This window comes from Amphiprion ocellaris, chromosome 14 (assembly GCF_022539595.1).
Source record: "Amphiprion ocellaris isolate individual 3 ecotype Okinawa chromosome 14, ASM2253959v1, whole genome shotgun sequence".
NCBI classification, from domain to species: Eukaryota; Metazoa; Chordata; class Actinopteri; family Pomacentridae; genus Amphiprion; species Amphiprion ocellaris.
In genome coordinates this window covers 9409381-9419092 of record NC_072779.1, presented here as the reverse complement: position 1 = coordinate 9419092, position 9712 = coordinate 9409381, and the positions used below count along the sequence as shown (strand labels likewise).

Here is a 9712-nt window from a genome sequence, read left to right as displayed (position 1 = left end):
TAGGTATATGTTACTTATATTTTTTGTTTTTACTTATAATTGTGTCATCATTGTATATTCGTAAATTCTTTCCTACAGTAACCCTCCTAACACTGTTGATAACACACTCATGTTTGTACATTAGGCAGCTACCTGACAGTCGGTTAGCTTAGCTTAGCTTAGCTTAAAGATAGGAAAGAAGAGGGAAACGACTCACCTGGATTGACTCTAAAGGTAAACAAATAAATAAATAAGACTCCCGCACCTTTTAAGCTTTATGTGCCGTTTGTTTAACTAGTACCAAACAAAACTGTAAGAAAAAAAACCCAAACAAACAGACAGACAAACATAAATTTGATGTTGTACTTGAAGTTTTGTGACGGACTACTTTTTTGCCACGACTTCCTGGTATCCCTGCTGGTTGGGTCCGTGTACATTTTGGCAATTGGATTTTCCGTTCTGAAACGGGTATTGAAAAACAAAAAACAAGTGGTTATTTGATTTTCGTTTTAAAATACAAAAAATAAAATTGAAATATAATGCGTTTTTCCTTTTCATGATCAAAAAGGGATACACGAAATTTTAAAAATGCTTTGATTTTCATTTTATATTTAGAATAACAAAAACGTAAAATCAGTAAGAGACAGAATCGAAAAAAGGTCCGTTTTTTTCATTTTATGAGACCGGAAGTGGTCATCAGCAAGTGTGGAGCCAAACAGAGTACGGTGCATAGACTGTATATAATTTTTTTTCGTTAGTTTTCATGGTCAAACTGACACATCAGGTGGCTGATCTTAAAATAAATAAATATTGAATTTTTTATAGCGCGTTAAAGTTTTGCGAAGCCAGGGGGCGGGGTTACTTGATTGACAGTCCGGTCTGGAATGATTGACAGGTCCTATGGAGGAGGAAGCAGAGACTCTGTTCTCCTCATTTGGATTAATTCTGATATAATAACTGTTGGTTTATTTATCGGTGGAGCAGCAGAACCTTTTCCACAGACAGTTTTCCTGCCCGTTGGCTTGTGTTGACCAGTTTTCTGCCTTCAGCTGATTCTACCAGCAGACACTGAAAGGTCTTGTTCGGTAAGTGTTTATTTTCGTATCGGTGCCGCTTTCAATGCACTTTATATGCAGTTGTAGTGTCAGATATACTGTGTGCCATGCGCTCCAGATGTTGGTGGAGTTTATTTCTGTCTGTGTTGACCAGAGAAGAGTTAGAATCCAGTAAATATTGGCTTTAATGTTAGCGATGCTAACCGAGCTAGCTACTCAGTCATAGCCTGATTAAAGCTAACGTAGCATTAAGCTAACGATGTTTGTGTTGTGTTTCATGTAAACAGCTGAAGTGCGTTGTGTTACTGTAATGTGGTGCATTTAGTTCATGAAACTGTTCATGGAGACGCTGGTTCACATTAATGTAATGTTTAGAAAACCTAAATGTGATTAAAACAGTAAGGTTAAGGTTCTGTGTTGTCAGTAGTCCTGAATATCTGCTGAGTCTCTGAAGTTAAACTGGAGAAAACAGTAAATTTACTCTCTGATGGTTAACGTTGTTTAATGACTGAGTCACATGTCGTAGTACATCTTAGTGCAGATTAGAAAAATAACCTCCCAGAATATGACCAAAGTAATGATAAACACTACAGTTATTATATTTAAATTACAGCACAGATAAGCTGGATAATAAAATCCTCTCCCCTAAAGCTAAAGTGACTACAGGCCTTTCTGTCTTTCAGTGCTTGGAAAACTATATATGACAGAGGAAATCTGTCCAGGGTCACTTTAAAATGAACCTCTGCTGTTGATGCTGATACTGTGACGTCTGTCTTCATCTTAGGTGTCTCATATTCACTGTGAGGATCTTCTGATTGAAGCCAACAGAAGAAAAACCTCATCTGGTTGTGAAGAAGGAGACTGAATGGATGACATCCTCAGTGAACCATTTCCTGTTTAACTTTCACTTACAGAAGGACAGAAACAAGACAAGTTGTATTATGAAGAGAGGAGCTGAATCTGCAGCATTATTATTATTACTGGAAGGATGAGGAGGACATCAGTGCTGCTCTTCCTCACAGTGATGAAGGAGAGAAGATTCTTCAGACAACCACAGCTGGATGTTCATGTTCTCTGTAGCTCTCAGTCCATCAGACCAGATGTTCCCAATGATCCAGACCAAGGCTAGAAGGAAAATACACTAACAGTAAGGAAACGATCCACAAGGTCCTTTCATTCCAACTGCAGGGACGTTAAATATGAGAGTGAACACATCAGCTTATGAGTGGAACACAATAGAGTGTTGTGTTTTGTCCTATTTTTTAATCATATGGAAATGTTTCTTTTTCTGCTTGAGGCTAAAGACCATTTTACTGCCTTAGATGGACAATAAAGTTTATTCTATTTTATTCTAATGTATCATTAGCATTAACATGAGCTCCACAGTTATCTCCCCATACACTGTTAGAGAGAAAAAAACTGAAGGAAAGAACAGAGATATTAACTCAGAACTGAACTGAGAGATCAACATTCATCAGTAACAGTTCTGTGGAGGAACATTAATGTAGATTTATTTATATCTGCTGATAATTAAAACAGCAGTTATCGATCCGTTATGATTGACCAGCTGTGACCTTCAGGAAACTTGGCTACAGCTAACAGTTTACTAGTTTATGACACTGACTAACCTGATTTAGCATCAGCATTAACACTAAATGAGGAAACGTAATCTCAGATTTACAAAACAATTTTAAATCACGATGTTAGAACATGTTTATGTCAGAGGTTACAGTCTGATGTTAACTTACAGTAACTTCGCTGCTTTATATGTGATGTCCAGATGTGGAGAAGAGTACAACTAGTTACAAAAATGACTTACCTGTAGAGTTTATCTTCACTTTTGGAGGCTAACGTTGTTAGCAGCAGCGTCGGTTAACAGCAGAAGCCGGAAAATGAGGGCGGGACAGAGAGTCCTCGGCTCTCAGTCAGTCTGACCAATCGCTGCTCTCCAGCTCTCAGTCTGTCTGACCCATACATAGAACTTCATATCTATGGTAGCTGCAGCTCCTAGCGAACAGGAGGATTTTATTAGAGAAAGTCAGATACAGTCACACAGAGAAACATTAGAGCTCACACTGAAATGGAGCTACAGCTCCGTGTCTTGTAGAAGATTTATTTTCAAAGCTACATGTGTGACGGTAAAAATCCATGCCAGAGCAGACCTCATTAGCACTTCCGCTAGGTCGGCTAACCTTTCAGGTCACTCCAGGGATGCTGTTGTCGGTAATGTACCCAGAATATGGATTAATTTTTCGTTTGGGCTTGACAAAGACGAGAACAAAAATATTCAGAGCAAGTTTAGCAGTGAACCCCAGGAGTTGGTGGAGTTTATTTGTGTGTGTTGACCAGAGAAGAGAGTTACCATCCAGTGAATATTAGCTTTAATGTGAATTTGCGATGCTAACTGAGCTAGCTGATAAGTTCTCATTAGCAGCTAAATGTAACATCAAGCTAACAATGTTTGTGTTGTTTCCTGGAAACTTAAATGTGATTAAAACAGTAATGTTAATGTTCTAGTTGACAGTAATCAGCTTTAATTTGACACTAAAACAGACTCTGATAATTTTAAATGACATCAATTTCATTAATTTGTTGAAAATTGTGTCATTTGTTGTTGTGATGTTGCTGCTGATTGATTAAAACCAGATGATCCGTGTTGAAGACACATTTAGTTCTAGTATCAGAAGTACAAGAAGGAAAATGGAAGTTTAGTTCTGCTACATCAAAGATTTCAGGATTAAAATAAAGGAGTCTTTATGCCTCAAACTTCAATTTACAATAATGAAATAATCACAGATAATAAAAATATAAATAGCAGAGAAAACCTGAGAGAATAATTTCCTGAAAAGTCTGTGAAGGAAAAGTTTGATAGTCATGAATAAACGCAAAGACAGCTATAACAACTTGAATGTGTGTAATAGTATGAATAGGCAAAGAGACAGTTATACTAACTGACTAGGATCTTGTACAAGAGGTTAAAATATTTCTCTCATATGGGTTAAAAAGACTTCAGAAACTGTTAAATATGTTGTTAAAACTGTTAAATGTGTTGCTGTTGAAAATGGTCAAAGTTTTAAGAACTGTTGAAGAATGTTAAAGATCTGTGGGTTGAGAAGTTGTAGGGATCTGTGATCCACTTGTTCGGGCTTATGATCATGATTGATTGCTCATGCCTGCAGAAGCCGGAAGGGGGAGCTCTCCACCGCTATGCTTCATTCGGACTGGAGCTGCCGAGGAAGCATTGCATATCGTGAGCGTGCGCTTTTTGATCCTCTTCTTCAGGTATGACTTGTATAAAATATAGTATTCCTGGTGTTTATATGAATTGTGTTAATGTACTATGTTAATTGAGTGTGCATTTTGGAGCATTATTTTGCGGGTTATTGAGACAAAATGTTTGAATGAGCTGTCTGTCTAGCGAGCTAAAAACAATTCGTACCCGCGACCAGCACATACGCGTCACATGGACGACAGTGGTATGTTACCGTTTGGGACTGTGTTTTATATATTTTAGGATTTATGTATTGTTTATGAACTTGTTGTTTGAATATTCATGTCGAGAGACTGTTGTTTGTATGTATGTTTATTCCTTGTAATAAATTCGGACTAGGAGCTGCCGAGCAGCGCGTTTTAAGGCACCCGGGTCGGACTTGATGTTTGAAATACTGATCGACAGCTCAGATTTAACTGTCTGTAGTTCCGTTTTGATGGATGTTAAATTTTCTCTCAAAGCCGCCAGGAGCTGGGTCTTCAAAATAACCGCCGTCTCGTTACAGAGTGAAAGTAGCAGTTCCTCCTTAAGGTCACAGATTGCAGCATCTGAGGGCCTCTTCAAAAGAAGACGTAGTTGATGAAGGCGTTCTGGAGCAGGACCAGAAAGACCACGACCAAGCAGCCTCGAGATCTTAGGCAGCGTCTCCCTCGGGTGGGTGTCAACGATGTTCACGGTCAGGTCTGTGGTAATCCTGTCAAAAAATAAAACAGAAAAAAATCTAGATTATAAATCAACATGTAACCAAAGCACTCTGTGTATAACGCCATAGTATAGGATGTAGTTCAGAAAATGTCAAAGTATAGTATACTTTTCAAGAATAACATAGTATGGCCTGTAGGTCATAGTATAGCCTGTTGGGGGGGAAAAACCCATAGATTATTATGTGGTTCAAAAAGCGCAAAATGATAGGATGTGGCGTAAAATTGTCATGTATGATATGTGGTTCAGAAAATGTCATAGTGCAGTATATTGTCAAAATAGTATGTTATTTAAGAAAACAGAGTATAATACGTCGTCTCAAAAATGCCATAGAAAAATATTTCATTGCACAAGTAAAAGTATAGTAATTTTTAAAATTGTTCAAATTCTTATGTTCTTATGTTTTATATGTTGATAAAAAAACAAAAAAACTAAAACAACAAAACGTCAGTAATATGTCAATTTAAAAAGCCTATACTATAGCGTGTCGCCCAACAAACATCATAGTATAGCACGTTGCTCAAAAAACGTCATAGTATAGCATGTCGCTCTTAAAACGTCATAGTATAGCATGTCATCACAAAAAACATCAGAGTATAGCATGTCGTTCAACAAACATCATAGTATAACATGTCGTCCAAAAAACGTCATAGTATAGTATGTCGTCCAAGAAAACGTCATAGTATAGCATGTTGTCCAAAAAAACGTCATAGTATAGCATGTCACTCTAAAAACAGCATAGTATAACATGTCGCTCTAAAAACGTCATAGTATAGCATGTGGCTCAAAAGGCGTCATATTATAGCCTTTGGTCAAAAAAACGGCATCGTATAGCATGTCGTCCAAAAAAACGTCATAGTATAGCATGTCACTCTTAAAACGTCATAGTAAAGCATGTCATCCAAAAAACGACATAGTATAGCCTTTGGTCCAACAAACATCATAGTATAGCATGTCGTCCAAAAAATGTCATAGTATAGCATGTCATCCAAAAAACATCATAGTATAGCCTTTGGTCTAACAAACATCATAGTATAGCATGCCGCTCTAAAAACGGCATAGTATAACATGTCGCTCTAAAAACGTCATAGTATAGCATGTCGCTCTTAAAACGTCATAGTATAGCATGTCATCCAAAAAACGTCATAGTATAGCCTTTGGTCCAACAAACATCATAATATAGCATGTCGCTCTAAAAACGTCATAGTATAGTATGTCGCTCTCAAACTGTCATAGTATAGCATGTCACTCAAAAAACGTCATACTTTAGCATGTCGCTCAAAAAACATAGTGTAGCCTTTGGTCAAAAAAATGTCATCGTATAGCCTTTGGTGAAAAAAACATCATAGTATACCATGTCGCTCTTAAAACGTCATAGTATAACATGTCCAAAAAACATCATAATATAACATGTCCAAAAAACGTCATAGTATAGCATGTCGTACAAAAAAGTCATAGTACAGCATGTCGTCCAAGAAACATCATAGTATAGCATGTCGCTCGTAAAACGTCATAGTATAGCACGTTGCTCTAAAAACGTCATAGTATAGCATGTCGCCCAAAAAATGTCATAGTATAGCATGTCGCTCCAAAAAACGTCGTAGTATAGCATGTCGCTCTAAAAACGTCATAGTATAGCATGTCACCCAAAAAACGTCATAGTATAGCATGTCGCTCTTAAAACGTCATAGTATAGCATGTTGTCCAAAAAACGTGATAGTTTAGCCTTTGGTCCAACAAACATCATAATATAGCATGTCGTTCAACAAACATCAGAGAATAGCATGTCGCTTTAAAAACGTCATAGTATAGCATGTCGCTCAAAAAACGTCATAGTATAGCATGTCGTTCAACAAAAATGTCATAGTATAGCATTTCGTCCAAAAAACGTCATAGTATAGCATGTCGCTTTAAAAACGTCATAGTATAGCACGCTGCTCTAAAAACGTCATAGTGTAACATGTCGCTCTAAGAACGTCATAGCATAGCCTTTTGTCCAAAAAACATCATAGTATAGCATGTCCCTCAAAAAACGTCATAGTGTAGCATGTCGCTCCAAAAAACGTCATAGTATAGCATGTCGCTCCAAAAAATGTCATAGTATAGCATGTCGCTCTAAAAACGCCATAGTATAGCATGTCGCTCTTAAAACGTCATAGTATAGCATGTCGTCCAAAAAACGTCATAGTTTCGCCTTTGGTCCAAAAAACGTCATAGTATAACATGTCGCTCTTAAAACGTCATAGTATAGCATGTCGTTCAAAAATCGTCATAATTTAGCCTTTTGTCCAAACAACATCATAGTATAGCATGTCGCTCAACAGTTGTCATAGTTTAGCATGTCACCCAAAAAATGTCATAGTATAGTATGTCACTCGTAAAACGTCATAGTATAGCATGTCGTTCAACAAACGTCATAGTATAGCATGTCGCTCAAAAAACGTCATAGTATAGCATGTCGCTCTAAAAACGTCATAGTATAGCATGTCTTTCAACAAACGTCATAGTATAGCATGTCGTTCAACAAACGTCATAGTATAGCATGTCGCTCCAAAAAATGTCATAGTATAGCCTTTGGTCCAACAAACATCATAGTATAGCATGTCGCTTTAAAAACGTCATAGTATAACATGTCGCTCTAAAAACGTCATAGTATAGCATGTCGCTCTTAAAACGTCATAGTATAGCATGTCATCCAAAAAACGTCATAGTATAGCCTTTGGTCCAACAAACATCATAGTATAGTATGTCGCTCTAAAAACGTCATAGTATAGTATGTCGCTCTCAAACTGTCATAGTATAGCATGTCACTCAAAAAACGTCATAGTTTAGCATGTCGTCCAAAAAACGTCATATTATAGCATGTCGCTCAAAAAACATCATAGTGTAGCCTTTGGTCAAAAAAATGTCATCGTATAGCCTTTGGTAAAAAAAACATCATAGTATAGCATGTCGCTCTTAAAACGTCATAGTATAACATGTCCAAAAAACGTCATAGTATAGCATGTCGTACGAAAAAGTCATAGTACAGCATGTCGTCCAAAAAAGGTCATAGTATAGCATGTCGCACTGAAAATGTCATAGCATAGCATGTCATCCAAAAAAAGTGATAGTATAGCATGTTGTCCAAGAAACATCATAGTATAGCATGTCGCTCGTAAAACGTCATAGTATAGCACGTTGCTCTAAAAACGTCATAGTATAGCATGTCGCCCAAAAAATGTCATAGTATAGCATGTCGCTCCAAAAAATGTCATAGTATAGCATGTCGCTCTAAAAATGTCATAGTATAGCATGTCGTCCAAAAAACGTGATAGTTTAGCCTTTGGTCCAACAAACATCATAGTATAGCATGTCGTTCAACAAACATCAGAGAATAGCATGTCGCTTTAAAAACGTCATAGTATAGCATGTCGCTCAAAAAACGTCATAGTATAGCATGTCGTTCAACAAAATGTCATAGTATAGCATGTTGTCCAAAAAACGTCATAGTATAGCATGTCGCTTTAAAAACGTCATAGTATAGCACGCTGCTCTAAAAACGTCATAGTGTAACATGTCGCTCTAAGAACGTCATAGTATAACATGTCCAAAAAACGTCATAGTATAGCATGTCGTCCAAAAAACGTGATAGTTTAGCCTTTGGTCCAACAAACATCATAGTATAGCATGTCGTTCAACAAACATCAGAGAATAGCATGTCGCTTTAAAAACGTCATAGTATAGCATGTCGCTCAAAAAACGTCATAGTATAGCATGTCGTTCAACAAAATGTCATAGTATAGCATGTCGTCCAAAAAACGTCATAGTATAGCATGTCGCTTTAAAAACGTCATAGTATAGCACGCTGCTCTAACAACATCATAGTGTAACATGTCGCTCTAAGAACGTCATAGCATAGCCTTTTGTCCAAAAAACATCATAGTATAGCATGTCCCTCAAAAAACGTCATAGTGTAGCATGTCGCTCCAAAAAACGTCATAGTGTAGCATGTCGCTCCAAAAAACGTCATAGTATAGCATGTCGCTCTTAAAACGTCATAGTATAGCACGTCGTTCAAAAATCGTCATAATTTAGCCTTTTGTCCAAACAACATCACAGTATAGCATGTCACTCAACAGTTGTCATAGTTTAGCATGTCACCCAAAAAATGTCATAGTATAGTATGTCACTCGTAAAACGTCATAGTATAGCATGTCGTTCAACAAACGTCATAGTAGTGCATGTCGCTCAAAAAAACGTCATAGTATGGCATGTCGCACTCAAAACCTCATAGTATAGCATGTCGCTCTAAAAACGTCATAGTATAGCATGTCTTTCAACAAACGTCATCGTATAGCATGTCGTTCAACAAACGTCATAGTATAGCATGTCGCTCCAAAAAATGTCATAGCATAGCATGTCATCCAAAAAAACGTAGTTTAGCATGTCGTCCAAAAAACATCATAGTATAGCATGTCGCTCTAAAAACATCATATTATAGCATTTCGTCCAAAAAAACGTCATAGTATAGCATGTCGCCCAAAAAACGTCAAAGTATAGCATGTCGCTCTTGAAAAGTCATAGTATAGCATGTCGCTCTAAAAACGTCATAGTATAGCATGTCGCTCTTAAAACGTTATAGTATAGCATGTCGTCCAAAAAAAGTCATAGTATAGCATGTCGCTCCAAAAACGCCATAGTTTAGCATGTCGCTCTTAAAACG

At 37.2% G+C, this 9712-nt stretch overlaps 1 long non-coding RNA gene across 1 annotated transcript in view; it reads left to right on the top strand.

Moving 5' to 3' along the window:
• The window catches only part of LOC111579986 (uncharacterized), a 30933-nt gene continuing 21221 nt past the window's right edge, over positions 1 to 9712 (top strand). Inside the window, exons 1-4 of the long non-coding RNA XR_008603830.1 lie at positions 1 to 1064; positions 1819 to 2181; positions 4214 to 4316; positions 4811 to 4959. This is a non-coding gene — a long non-coding RNA (uncharacterized LOC111579986). The remainder of the gene's footprint in view (positions 1065 to 1818; positions 2182 to 4213; positions 4317 to 4810; positions 4960 to 9712) is intronic.